We start from the raw sequence: 14,524 nt of genomic DNA on the forward strand, positions 1-14,524 counted from the left end.
GGGGTGACGGGAAAGGGGAACGATGCGAAAGGGTGATAAAGTATTCCATATCAGCAGTCCATACATCGCGCAGAGCTGGTACTTTTGCATTTACCATTAATAATGCAGGAGCACAGAAGCAAAGATGCCAAACAAACATAACTGATTGAGTTTCGCAAACCTGAGGCGAATCACATTAAGATGTAGATTGTAGTGCCTAGTAGGAACAGCTGGCGGTATTTTCTATTCTGGCACTTGCATGTTAATGAGCTCTGTTCTCTATTAGAGACAACGGTATACATGAAGGGGCTTATTTACAAACCCCTTGCGCCAGCGGTAGGTCACTTTTTCCCATAACACACGTGATTTTTGAGCTGATGTAACTTTTTCCAGGCGTCGGAATCGTGAGTGTCATCTTGTTCCGCTTGGCACACTTTGTCGGGCACAGGTTCAGTGTCTGGTGGAAATATTTGCTCCGAGTACATCCGGCCAGGGTTTCGTGCCTATTTGCAAATGTCCCACCATGCTACATACGTGATTTGCTGCCTCAGAAGGTTATGAGAGCCGCAAATCAGTAACATTTTGTTATGAAAATACTAAATAAACAAACACTGAAAATGTGATTTTTAAGGCTGTACTTGGGCTATTTTGGGTGATAAATCAGCGAGCTGTTCTATTGTTATCTGTTCCCGTTTGAGCTACAATGAGTTTAAAAAACATATATTTTGACAACACAAATGCTGATAGCCGGCCAGCAAAGGGCCAGGGGAGAGTCGCGCTGTGGCTCACAACGACCCTCAGACAAGGGATGCAGTGTGTGGCCTGCGGGCGATGCCACCCGCTTCACTGTGCCAATCTATTCATTTGCATAAAAGGATTCGTTGTGCCATCCTTTCATCACGGTCTGCCTGACGCGATGCAGTGAACGGCGGTGCTAAGCAGAGGTTGTCGTTCGGCGAAGCCGCCATGCGAGCTGCGCTCTTCACAATATACGTAGATGTGGGTAGGGGAGGGGGTCTCTCGATGGGGCTTAGTCGAAGTAATTAAGGGCGTGGCTTATAACACCTAAACTAAAAATCTGTGCTTAGCATAGTGTGCCACGCGAATGGTATTTTGCCGTTTCTGTCAATGCATACAGATATATAAACACTAACACTACCCTACAACAAGCCAGTAGTATTAGCTTTGTCAATGGTTGTTCGTTGCATAAGCTAAATAAGCAACAACCATGGCTTTGTTGTATATAATATTGAACATTCTTCAGTTCTGACATGATGAGACTATGAAAGAACTTTAACGAGTCGCTTTGGAGTTACATCAAAGGCAGTGAGGTGCTGTGGTGCAGAGTTAAGATTTTTTTTCACCCCGAAGGTGAGGGCAAAAATGGAGAGCCTGATAGGGACCCGTTTGAGCACCTGCTTTTTAGAACTGCCGGCGCTGAGCACTGGCAGGACCCGGCCCACTTAAATCCCTGGCTGTAGGGGAGATAATGCGTCAGCAACACCAAAATCTAAAACGTTAGTCTTCTGTTGGTTTGGCATTCAACATCGCGTCAACACAAATATAGCTCAGTGAGTTAACACATCCATTATATAACCATCTATATAGCCACTAGGTTCAAATACTAGGTCGTACACTCGGCCGAGAATCCTTTCAAAGACAGTAAACGAGTACCCCTCAGTTTGTATTACAAAATCATTCATTATTCTAATGCCCAACAGCAAAAACAAGCCTGTAGTGTGCTGTACATTAATGTTCAATAATATATCATTCATTAGACCCACTTTCCTGCCACCATAGGCCACCCTCGGAGAGGTTCATTTACATGAATATTTGATATTGTATCACTGGGGCAAGGTGGGCCCAATGTCAGGCTAGCTTACTCCAGGAATTCAGGAGTACGCCAGGAGGGAGTACTCCAAAAGCAGATCACAACAAATCGTTTGTGATTCAGACTCACTGTGTATAGGTCGAGCCACCTTTTATCACACTAATGCCTTTTGGCAGTTACATCGGTGGTTCACTTCAATTCTACCCATTGACTACAAGCACCACTTTAAAACCGCTTCTTTAAGGGTTGCAAGTGGGATGTCCAGTTATACTATGTCACATGGTATTTGTATACCCCGATTGTTGGATGGCATTGGTCATTTTGTACTTGTAAAATACACCTTGGCATTTTTGGCCTCCTATCGCCATGTGTGTGTTGGTATGCTGTATGCCGGTGATGTTTGTGCTAATTCCAGTGGAAGGCGCTTCGTCTGAGGAGGTGAGCTCTACAGCCCTCAAACTGGAGCTCGTGTGATTAGTATGGACAGCGGTATTTCAGATGTGCCCTGCCATCTAGTCTGAGGCTCAGGAGGGTGCAGTGCACGGTGGGGGACGTTCACACGCTGTTAAATATAAGTGGATGGGTCTTCCCTGCAAACGCAGGATCTGTTTCAGGTGCATGATAAATTCCAGAGAATGGAAGATATGTGTTGTCAAAGTAACACAACTTCTCCTAGAAGAATCGAGTCAAGATGGCGGTGCCGGATCTGGATCTCCTCCACATGATCTGGAGAGTCAGGTTCATTGCAGGTCCTCTCTCGCCCACTCCATCCCCTATGATGGCTTGGCTCGAGAGGTTGCAGAGGCCCTCAGAGTGCATCTGTCCCTCCTGGAGGAGCCGTCTCTTAGCTGTGGAGCCCTGGGTCCTTTCATGGATGCGCCTGCGCTCACAGTGACCATGGGTGTCGGATGAAACAGGCGGGCTGGGAGGGGGTGGCATGAAGCAGCAGCGGTGCTGACCCGAGGTGCGATTGGTCCCACCGTGTCAATCTCTATGTGCTATGAGTGATGCTGTCCAGTGAGGAATTGTGCTGCAAAGGGACATAGAGTGTGCTTTATGTACCATGACTGTTCGACTGGTGCTCAAGATGGCGGCACCAGGGGCCTCCACTCAGCACCCGTTTCTTATCAATGCTGCAGGACCTGGCCACCCGCCCCGCAACCGAAGTGTAGCTGGTCTATCGGGAGAAGAAGCATATAACTACTGTGACTTTTTTATGTCAATTTTATATACGTAAACTCGTAACTGTCTTTGTGTAAAGAGTGCTTGCAAGTAGTGGAAAGTGTTTGCATATAACTTACTCTGATACCTGTGGGTCATGCAAGGCTGGCTTTAGCGCTGGTGGCACCCTGTTCGACAATCATTTTTGGCGCCTCCAGACCCCATGACCGCCACCTCGGATTCTCTCACTACCACCGGGCATAAGTGCCCTTCATTTCTACAACCATAAATTATTGCTAAACACAGAGCACCGCTCTACCCCCCAACCCCCCTGAGGTCAGCGCCCCCTCCACAGGTCAGCGCCCAGTGCGGCCGCGCCAGTCACACTGCCCTAAAGCCGGTCCTGGGGCCATGTTCGTGCTGTATAAAGCTGCAAAATAAGCAAACAAATAAATTGCTCTTGGTCCTTTATATATCTCAAAGAATGATGCGAATTGGCCCTCAGTATTAAGTGCTATATAAAATGTTTGCAGTTATTAAAATCATTATACGGGTGATTTTATCCCTCGGATGTTGGTGGCAATAATAACGTGCTAGCTGTAAAATTGCAAATTAATAAATACATACAAACATACGTGCACAAGAGCTATCTATTTTCTTCTTTTCTGGTGTGGAAACGATACTTTGATTTGTTCGTGTAGCCCTGCACTGCCCTCTTGCGTCAGTGTTTGGGTATAAACTATGTTTTATATTTTTCTCCCTTTAATTGAGAATTGGTTCCTTGCATGTCGGACCTCCCTGTACCCTCTGTGCAGTGATATACGCTGACATCAGTAGGCCTTGTGATCACAACACAATGAAAATACATCTCTTTTTCAAGGCATTTCTGATACAAAATTCTTTGTAACACATTTGTATAGTGTTTTTAATTTGAGAAATTGTATTAAGCTACAAATTCAATTTTAAGAACCAATAATGAATAACTCTGATTGCTTAATTTATAAGAAAGCATGACTTGAAGGGGCCCAGAGATTTTCTCGAGAGCCCCCTATTGGCGCTAGAAAATGTCCAGATTACTTAATACCAAGGCTACCTAGTCTTTCACCACCTCACACTTTCCGTATTTTTATCGTTCTGTTGTATTATCTTTATTATCACTGCTTTCTCCCCTTGCCACTGTTTATGTCTATTTCCCTTCTCGTTATAAAACGAGTTCCAGTTCCAAAAAATGATTTCTGGTTCTTGTAATATTCTGGCTTACACGCCCTTGAATCAAGCAATGCACTAAAAAAGCAATTCAGGTTGTCTGTCTGTACAGGAAGTGGTAGAGTATTTTGACTACAACAACAACTTGTAATTTGTCAGAGGAAACCTGCAACTAGCATAAAATACACACTGATAAAACCCAAGGTCGTTACAAAGGATACATGAAGCATGCCACTTGTGTTGAGGTAACACATATAACAAGATCAAACACCAGAGGCCACATTGCAGACAGTGCCCTGGGGGTGGAACAGACCTGTAGATTCATTTCTGCACCCTCAGAGCATTGTTGTATTACATAACAGGCCTCAGGTGTTTATGCCACCCTTTCTGTAATACCAATAGCGCCGCCATTGGGTGTGCCCCGTGTAAATGAGGGAAACACTTTGGCTCCCCATCTGCTCCATGTTAAGGACACAGGCGAAGGGCAAAGAGGCCTTTAGGAAGGGCCAGAAAAAGGTGGCACACAGTCCGTGCACCCACGGGGGTGGGGGAGCAGTCCTCTGAAGTAGTAAAGGGGGTACCATGGAACCTTGTAGACATGTCCCTCAAGCAAATGCATTCTTTCACCACACCCACCTGCTGGGGATCTATGTCCCCTCTTTAAAGTGCATGTAGGTGCCACCTGCACAGAGAAGGATGCAGCGCCAGCTTCAAGCAGCCACTGTCTTTCCTTTATGATCTTCCCCGGATCAGGCAGACGTTTGCAGCTTCCCTGGGGGCAGCGTATAGAGGGATGATGATAGGACACACTTCCTCGGTCTGCAACAGGTGAACCTCACTTAAGATTCTCTGGGGCACAGTCTGGAGCCGTGCACCTTTACCATACTACGGCTCCAGGATCGCTAAAGAATGTAAGCATAAAGATAAGGATAGAAATGAGCATTACATGGTTTGGGACGAAGTAGTTATACCTTTCAAAATCACAGAAGTCAAGAAGAAACTTATAATGGTTATCCCAAAAGAGAAGGAGTTTAATCGAATTGTTAGATATGTTACATTGGATTGTTATAAACGTGAAAAACAAAATTGCAAAGGCAGTGCATCAGCTGTCATAGAGGTCAAAACAATGTGAAAAGAGACGGGTGAAGTTGCAATATCCTCCACCTCAACACCTCGAGATTCTGTTTAAAGAAGGCCAGTTTCATGATACAACTTCCCGCTGCATCACAAGACCACTCAGTAGGGGCTTCTTGTTGCGTTGAGCGCTGCTTCATATTTCCATATGGGTGAGGATCCAATGATGAAGCATGCCACAGGTGGCACCTGTGGGTGAGAATCCTACTATAACATCCACGCGAAGCCAGGATCACACTAATGTATCTGGGCACGGATCTTTCACAATCTTGAGATATACTAGGTCCCCTGAACTGATCTCCCAGATTGAAGGGTTCATGATAGCAAAGGTTAACCCTCTTGTGTGTAGCTACTTGCGATAATCGGGGAGGCTGAGGGTTGTGCCTTACATAGATTCTCACCCCCCTTTCTGGTCATTAAAAAAAGTAAGTATACAAGCTCTAGTTTCAAATGAGTTCCATCAAACAAGTTGATACAGCAAGTTGCTCATTTGACAATGTCTTCTTCACATTCTATTAGCATACAAGTATATGCCCCAATTAACTTAAACTTCAAAGTTCAAAAGCCATATATTCTCTGACATGACATCTATTGAGACATCTAGGGTTCTATTAAAGAAAGTGCCCAGGGATGCAGCAGACTGGTGCACCTGCTGTATGTGGAATGGGGCACTTTGGAATTACAAAATGGGCTACAGATGTGTGCCCGGTCTTCATAGTAACATGGATTACACCGGTGCAAGATGGGTCTCAGCAAGATCACAAGAGGGCGCTGCCTTATTTTCCTGGCAGCATGGCCTCAGGCTATCGAACAAACCCATTGCCATTATATCCATGCCCAATTAAAGACACAGGCACAATGGCAAAGAAGTTGTTAAAAGCTGCACCGATTGTGTGCCACGTAGACGGTACAAGGTCAGTGCACTCACCCCGCAACGGCATTCCTTGAAAGGGAATCGTGGGGTTGGGGTGACTCCCCAAGCATCCCCCCACAGGTTGGTGGAATAACACAAGTAGGATGCCTGCCTGCTCTTCAAATGTAGGCTCGCCCCGCTGTAGTGAAACACAGAGCCATAGTTTCATCATAAAGCTCTGTCTGCCACTAAAGCACTCTGTTCATCAAAGGCACAAACTGTCAGTGTGTGACAGTGTCTGGGAATGTGCATTTCTGGGTGTAATTAGGAGCACTGTCATTGGTCCGCGCTGGATGCACCATGCTAAACGTGTTCCAGGCTGTGCTGTGACACAAGTCAAGATAGTTTAAGCCCTGATAGTCAAGCCTATATGTGTTTTTGTGATGCTTGGCAAAAGTTTGATCATTCTAATTACTCTTAGTCAACAGTCATTAATACCATTCCTTCAATGGTATCAACAGAATGAATATAAATCTAAAGTGGCAAAGACATCTCTCAATTCATTCAAAAGAGGATCAAGTTTCAAATGGATCTGAGATGAAAATATACTTCCTTGTGTATCAAGAGACACATTCTGCAGCATGTTCAAATAATTAATGACCAAGTGTACAAAGACTGGATTTGCAAAATGCGATCGAAAATTTGCCCGACGTTTGCAAATGCAATCTGATTTTGTGAGCTGATCTATGTACTAATAGGTTGTTTCTCAAAATAGGTCATCTTAGGGAGTCACGGAATGACCTGCCTAATTATTATTTATTAGGCAGGTCACAATGTGCAACCCTCTGCAGTTGCCTACAATTACAGTGATGGTGATTGGCAAGGAACAGCAGACAACCATCCCTGTGAATTTCATTCAAAATGTAAATGTTTTAGTTTTTTAAAGCAGCCCAATTTTCTTAAAGGAAATGGGCATGATTTAAAAAAATAGGTTTGCGTTTTGAAAAACTTAATTGAGAGTTGGCAGTGGTTCCCTACACCACTTCCTATTCCCCTGCAATCTACCTCCTTGAGTCCCCTTTGTTCTCCTTCTCCTTTGCAAAGAAGTTAGCACTCCAACTTGGGAGATCAATGTTTTGGAGTCGCAATTGCAAATCATTGATACATACTTTAAGAAATCTGAATTTGAAAGGAACATTTAACACAGGCTACTTCCAAATTGTGATTCATTAAAGGCTGGAAACACCATTTTGACTTTAAAAAAAAGTTTTCATAAAGAAGTTTTCTGAATCGCAAAATATGGTTAACACATAAGACAAGCATTTGTAAATGCATTAGGTCTTGCCTATGTGATTAATAATAAGCTGTTTTTTGTTATAAGTTGTAGCTTGCTGAGTAGTTGTACAATATAAGTTACATAATGTCTGTTAAAGTGTTATGACTTGTTTATGTACAAAAAAGCAACATGTGCTGTTACTGGTGGCATATTGCGGGTAAGTAATAGCAAAATATTGAAAAATGAACGGGGGGGGAGGGAGACAGGGTAACAATACCGGTCTGCGTTGAGTCTGTTAGTTGTTCATAATTGTTATTATTCTACACTGTCTGTTCTGAAGTCCACGCTGAATCAGCTGAAAGACTGTACTAATGAGACTGCCGTAGCTAGCCAGTCACCGACCTGTGAAGCATCGTACTAATGTAAGGAGCCGTATGTTGTCCTTGTAACCAATTCGGGGCGGTGAATGCGCCGTTTATGTTAATGGGATCAACTTTCATGCAATGAAAATACACTTTTATTGTTGATACATGGCATCATGCATGAACAGCGCAAAGATATGCTTCTTTGTATGTATCTGTAAAATTCAATAAAACAGATTTAAACAAAAAAAAATATTGAAAAATGAAATGAAAGAGTGAAATACTATAATCAATTGATGTAATAGCAATGTTATGTCTTTAGAGGAGTTCTGACAACTTTTGGACCCGGTGACACTGCACCTGCTGCTCCAGTCAAATCAAGCCCCTAGTACCTGCAAGATAACTGCAGTTACAACTGCCTGTTTAGAAGTGAAATATAGCGATATTTGGTGTTTAGGGGAGTTATGACAACTTTTGGCCCAGTGCCACAGCACCTGCTGCACCGTTCAAATCATGACCGTATTCCCTATAAGGTAACTGCACTCATGAATGCCTGTTTAGTAGTAAAATATTGCAATATTTGGTGTTTAGTGGGGTTCCTAGAGCTTTGGGCCCCGGTGTCACTCCACCTGCTGCACCATTGAAATGATGACCCTAGTGCTTTCAAGTTACCTGCACATGTGACATCTTATTTAGTATTTAAATATAGTAATATTTGGTGTTTAGAGGAGTTCTGACAAACTTTGGCCCTAGTGTCACTGCACCTGCAGCACCATTGAAATCATGGCCCTAGTGCCTATTAGATAACTGCACTTAGGACTGCTTGTTTAGTAGTAAAATTTAGCAATATTCTGCGTTTAGTGGGGTCCCTAGAGCTTCTGGCCCGGGTGCCACTGCACCTGATGTACCATTCAAATCAAGCCCCTTTTAACTGCAAGATAACTGCAATTGTGTCTGCCTGTATAGAAGTAAAATACAGCAATATTAGGTGTTTAGAGGAGTTCTGACAACGTTTGGGCCCAGTGCCACTGCACCTGATGCACCATTCAAATCATGATCCTGTTGTCTGCAAGGTATCTGCAATTGTGACTGCCTGTTTAGTAGTAAAATGTAGCAATATTAGGTCTTTAGTGGGGTGACTAGAACTTTTGGTCCTGGTGCTACTGCGCCATTCAAATCATGACCCTATTGCCTGCTATATAGATGCACATGTGACTGTCTCAGTAGTACAACTTAGCATTACTCTGGGTTTACTGGGGTCCCTCGAACTTTTAGTCCTAGGGCCACTGCACCTGCTGCTCCATTCAAGTCAAGTCCCTTTCAACTACAATGTGTTGTAATCTACCTAGTTATACGCTGTACACACCCTTTCCTCTCCTTGGTTTATCCTCCCCTCTCCTCCCCTCTCTCCTTTCCCTCCGTGGAACGTTCCGCTGAAGCTTACAATAGAATGATGACATTGAGTCAGTTAGGAGAGTGGATGATCAGAATAAAGGAAGCTTTCAGCTTACCTGCGTTGAATCTTACTCTTTTCATAATTATTACACAAGGTAACTGCAATTGTGACTGCCTGTTTAGTGGTCAAATAGAGCACATTTATGCGTTTAGAGGTGTTCTGACAAGTTTTGGACCTATTGCTACTGCACCTGCTACGCCAGTCAAATAATGGCCCTGCTGTCTGCAAGGTAACTGCACTTGTGGTTGCCTGTTTAGGAATAACATATAGCAATATTAGGTGTTTAGTGGGGTATCTGGAGCATTTGGTCCTGGCGCGGCTGTACCTGCTGCACTATTGAAATCATGACCCTAGTGCTTGCTAGGTAACTGCATCTATCTATGACATGATGTTTAGTTGTAAAATATAGTAATAGTAGGTGTTTAGAGACATTCTGACAACATTTGGACCCATTGCAACTGTACCTGCTGCACTATTGAAATCATGACCGTTTTAACTGCAGGATTCCTAACTTTACAACTCCTAAATGCCTTTTGTGAATACCAAAAGTTGTAAAGTTAGGATTTTGTCTCAGATTACTTTTGTGAATAGGGACCGTTGTTTTAAACACACAATGTTTATTACAAAATTTAGATTAAGTTGAAAAAATCAATCCGATAATACCTACAAGGTGCAAAAGAAATATACTGAGGCATGAATAGGAAATGCCACTAAGGCTAAAGCATCTAAAGCTAACGCATCTGCTTTACACAACCGAGTAATAAAAAGCAAGCATTCCAGCATACTGTTAGAAGCTGTCTGTTTTTCTCTGGGAAGAGATCTTATATTGACAGTGCATGGGGGTTAAACAGTGGGAAGAGATCTTATATTGAGAGTGAATGGATTTTAAACAGTGTGAAAAGCTTAAATAGAAGTATCACAAATGCGAGCAGCCAGGAGAAAGTAACAAAAAAAAAGATTCACACAAAAGCGAATGAACACAGTAATTCGGCCATGGGAACTGATAAGAGCCACCTTTTAAGATATATTAAATACAAGAGATTTCACAAGCAGGCGAAAACTAAAAAGGGATTTTGTGGTTGCACACCCTGTGGTTTTGAGAATCACAGTGTTTGCAACTACAAAATGCCTTAAAACATCAGTGATATTAACCAGATGTTTGAATACATTTGATTCATAATGATTTTTTTCTTGGGATTTAAACTCATCAAAAGCATGTTATCTACAAAAATGAATGTCTGCAGCTCCTTACCCCAGTACTGCAATCTGTTCAACTCCTGAGCATGTCCTCATTCCTTTGGAAAGATATAGGTAGAGCAAGAATAATACTTTTGTATAGTATTAATCTGCTTTCCTTTTATCTTATGTATCTCTCAGCAGGGTTGTTTCCCTTTTTCTGCAACATAATTTACAGGCTTGTCCGATAAATTACAGTTTATAAGACATATACCTATGTTAATGTAACTACTTTTTTGGGCATGTTAGCGTTTATCAGAGGAGCATTGATAAAAGAAGTGCCTCTAATTTGAGCTGCTAAAAGACTCTCATCATGAAAAGGAACACGTCATTTAATTGTTTAAAGAGTCATGCATGAATTGGGACGGGCGTAACTTGCGTAATTCTGTGTAGAGTAATCATGCAGAATTACCTAATAATTCAACAGATCAATCAATCAATCGATCAATCAGGGAATTGTAAGCGTGCTACTCACCCGTGAGGGTCTCCAGGCGCTGAGGGGGGTGGGGGGGTGTCCACAGATCTGTTTGGCCGAAGAGCCAGGTCTTGAGGGTCTTCCTGAAGGTGTTCAGGGAGGGGGCGCGTCTGATGTTTGCCGGTAGCTCGTTCCAGGTCTTGGCTGCAATGTGAGAGAAGGATCTTCCACCTGCTCTGGCTCTGTGGATGCGGTGGTTTCAGCCAGTGCGAGATTGGAAGATCGGAGGTTTCTTTTGGGTACGTGGAAGTTGATTCAGTCGTTGAGGTATTTGGGTCTGTGGTTGTGTAGGCATTTGTAGGCGTGAGTGAGGATTTTGAAAGTGACTCTTTTCTCTACAGGGAGCCAGTGGAGACTTCGTAGGTGTTGGCTGATGTGTTCGTGTTGGTGGATGCCGAGGACGAGTCTGGCGGCGGTGTTCTGCATTGTCTGGAGTTTGTGGAGTAGGGACTTGTTGATGCCGGCGTAGAGTGTGTTTCCATAGTCCAGTCTGTTGGTGATGAGTCCATGGGTGACTGTCTTCCTTGACTCAGGGGGGATCCACTTGAAGGTCTTGCGGAGGATACGGGGGTGTGGAAGCAGCTGGAGGTGACGCGTTGACCTGTTGGTTCATGGTGAGTGATGAGTCGAGTACGATGCGAAGGTTCTTGGTGTGGTCTAAGGGGGTAGGTGGGCTTCCGAGGGCAGTCGGCCACCAGGTGCTGTCCCATGCAGAAGGGGTGGTACCGAGGACAATGACTTCTGTCTTCTCGGCGTTGAGCTTCAGGCAGCTGTTGGTCATCCAGACTGCGACATCTTGCATTCCTTTCTGGAAGGTGAGTTTGGCAGTGGTGGGGTCTTTGGTGAGGGAGAGGATGAGCTGGGTGTCGTCGGCGTGGGATACGATGTTGAGGCCGTGTTGTCGCACGATGGTTGCCAGGGGGGCCATGTAGATGTTGAGGAGGGTGGGGCTCGGGGATGAACCCTGTTGGACTCCGCAGGTGATTTTCATATGGTCGGAGAGGAAGGGTCGGAGTCTGATTCTTTTGCTTCTTCCGGTGATGAATGATCGGATCCAGTCCAGGGCTGTTCCTTGTATGCCTGCGTCATGTAGTCTGGCGACTAGTGTGCGGTGGGAGACGGTGTCGAAGGTCGCTGATAGGTCGAGTAGGATGAGGGCTGCGGAGTGGCCTTGGTCCATGAGGGTGTGGATGTAGTCTGTGGTGGCGAGTAGGGCAGTCTCTGAGCTGTGGTTGTTTCGGAATCCGGATTGGGAGGGGTCGAGGACAACGTTCTCTTCAATGAATTGTGTCAGTTTCCTGTTGACTGTTTTCTCTGCAACTTTGGCTGCGAAGGGGAGAGCGAGATGGGCCGACAGTTATTTATTGAGGTTGGTGGGGTCAGCTGTGGGCTTCTTGAGCAGGGGTCTGACTTCTGCGCGCTTCCAGTCGTCTGGGAAGGTGCCTGTTTTGAAGGTGGTGTTGATGGTGTGTTGTAGTTTGGGTGCGATGGCGGTCGCGGCTCTGTGGTAGATGTGAGGGGGCAGGGGTCGGTGGGGGCCCTGAGTGGATGCTTTTCATGGTCGAGGCGGTGTCTTCGGCCGTGATTGGTGTCCATTTGGAGATGGTGGGCTGGCTGGTGTTTCTGGGGGGCGGGGACCGTCTGTGGTGCCTGGTGGATGGTCAATTAAGTTGTTATAGAGGTTTTTGATCTTGAGGTGGAAATAGGTTCCAAGCTTGTCACAGAGGTCTTGGGATGGGGTGATGTCTATGGCTTTGCTGCATGGGTTGGTGAATTCTTGAATGACACTGAAAAGTTCCTTGAAGTTGGTGGAGTTGTCCAGGATTTTGTTGTGAATGAAGTTCCTCTTGGTGGCTCTGATCTAGTTGTGGTAGTCCGCCATGGTGTCCTTGTAGGTGGTGTGGTTTTTGGTTGTTTTGGTGTTTCTCCAGTTCTTCTCCAGGCGTCTGCAGGTGCGTCTGGCTTCTTGGAGAGCGGTGGTGAACCAGGCGGCTTTCCTGGAGTGTTGTCTGTCGGGGTTGCGTAGCGGGGCGAGATCGTCTGCGGAGCTGGAGCTTCAGGTGTGGAGTTCTCTGGCTGCGCTGTTTGCATTGGGTGTCCAGGTGTGGTTGTCTCGGGTGAGGGTGGAGTTAAGTTGCTCGTTGGTAACCTTGCTCCAGTTCCTTCGTGGTGGGCGTGGGGCTGGTTTGGGTGCCTTGGGTTTGTTGATGGCGAAGTTTACGCAGTGGTGGTCGTGTCCATGGCGGCTGCGTTGTGTGGCTGAATTGGACGCTGTTTCCTGCCGCGAAGATGGGGTCGAGGGTGTGTCCTGCTCTGTGGGTCGATGTGTTGACGAGTTGTTTAAGTCCGATGCTGGCGAGGTTGTCATGCAGGATAGTGGAGTTGGGGTCGCTGGGGTTGTCGAGGTGGAAGTTCAGGTCTCCAATGAGTATGTAGTTTGTTGAGGCGATGGCGTGGGGTGTGGTGAAGCCAGTGATGGTGGTGGTCAAGGGAGTTCGGGGCCGGGGGGTCTGTAGACGAGGGTTCCTTGGAGTGTGACTTTGGGGGTGGTCTGGATCTCGAAGTGCAGGTGTTCGGCAGAGGAGAAGGTTTCGCTGGAGGTGGTGAGGCAGAGGGTGCTCTTGTGGGTGATGTCAAGGCCCCCTCCTGGGTGGTTGGGGCAGTCTTTTCTCTGGATCTTGTATCCGTCTGGGATGGCGGTACTGATGTCAGGGACGGAGGATGTGTTGGTCCAGGTCTCTGTGAAGAAGGCGATGTCGGGCGAGAGAGAGTCGAGTAGGTTCCAGATTTCCATGGTGTGTTTGTGTACGGAGCGTACTTTGAGGAGGATGCATTTTAGGGTGTTGCCAGTGCTGGCGTCGGCGGTGTTGGAGGCTGGGGTGGTGGTGAGGGTCCGGCGGCAGTGAAGGCAGGAGAACTGGCCATGGGTCGTGTTCGGCGAGGACTGTGGGCATTCTCTAAGTCTTCCAGGGTTGAGTGCGAGGACGGTGGTGGTGCCGTAGCGATGGGTAGTGAGAGGTCCAGGGTTCCTGGTGCTGGCCGTAGTTGGGTCGAGGACAAGCACAGACGGGATTGCCTTTGGTGCGCCCGCTGAGTGCGTCCACTGCGCGACCGCGCAGCGGCCGCCATCAAGTGGGAGAGGTGGGAGGAAGGAGAGGCTGGGAGGCAGGAGCAGGGGAATTCCAGGAGGGAATTCTGGGAGCGAATTCCGGGGGGGAAGGGCCGCAGGGGCAGCAGCGGCGAAAGGCGAAAGCAACAGGCAGGCACAAGAAAATGAAAACAGTGGTGGACTTAGAGCAAGACCCAGATGGGCACAATAACAGTGGCACAACAGGGAAAAATTAAGAAGAAAGAAACGGCTGAGAAAGGTTATGGTGGTTGCAGGCAGTCTGGTCCCAGTTGGAGTGAGTAGCAGGCGCAGGAGCGGACAGCAGCCTCGAACCTCCCAAGGAGGAGGTTGGGGTTTGGAGGCAAGATTCAGCACAGCGGAGCTGCGGGGAGAGAGTGGACCTAGACCGAGGTTCAGAATAAGTGACGTTCCTGTGGCGATAGGGG

This window comes from Triturus cristatus, chromosome 4_1 (genome assembly GCF_964204655.1).
Source record: "Triturus cristatus chromosome 4_1, aTriCri1.1, whole genome shotgun sequence".
In the NCBI taxonomy this organism is placed as follows: domain Eukaryota; kingdom Metazoa; phylum Chordata; class Amphibia; order Caudata; family Salamandridae; genus Triturus; species Triturus cristatus.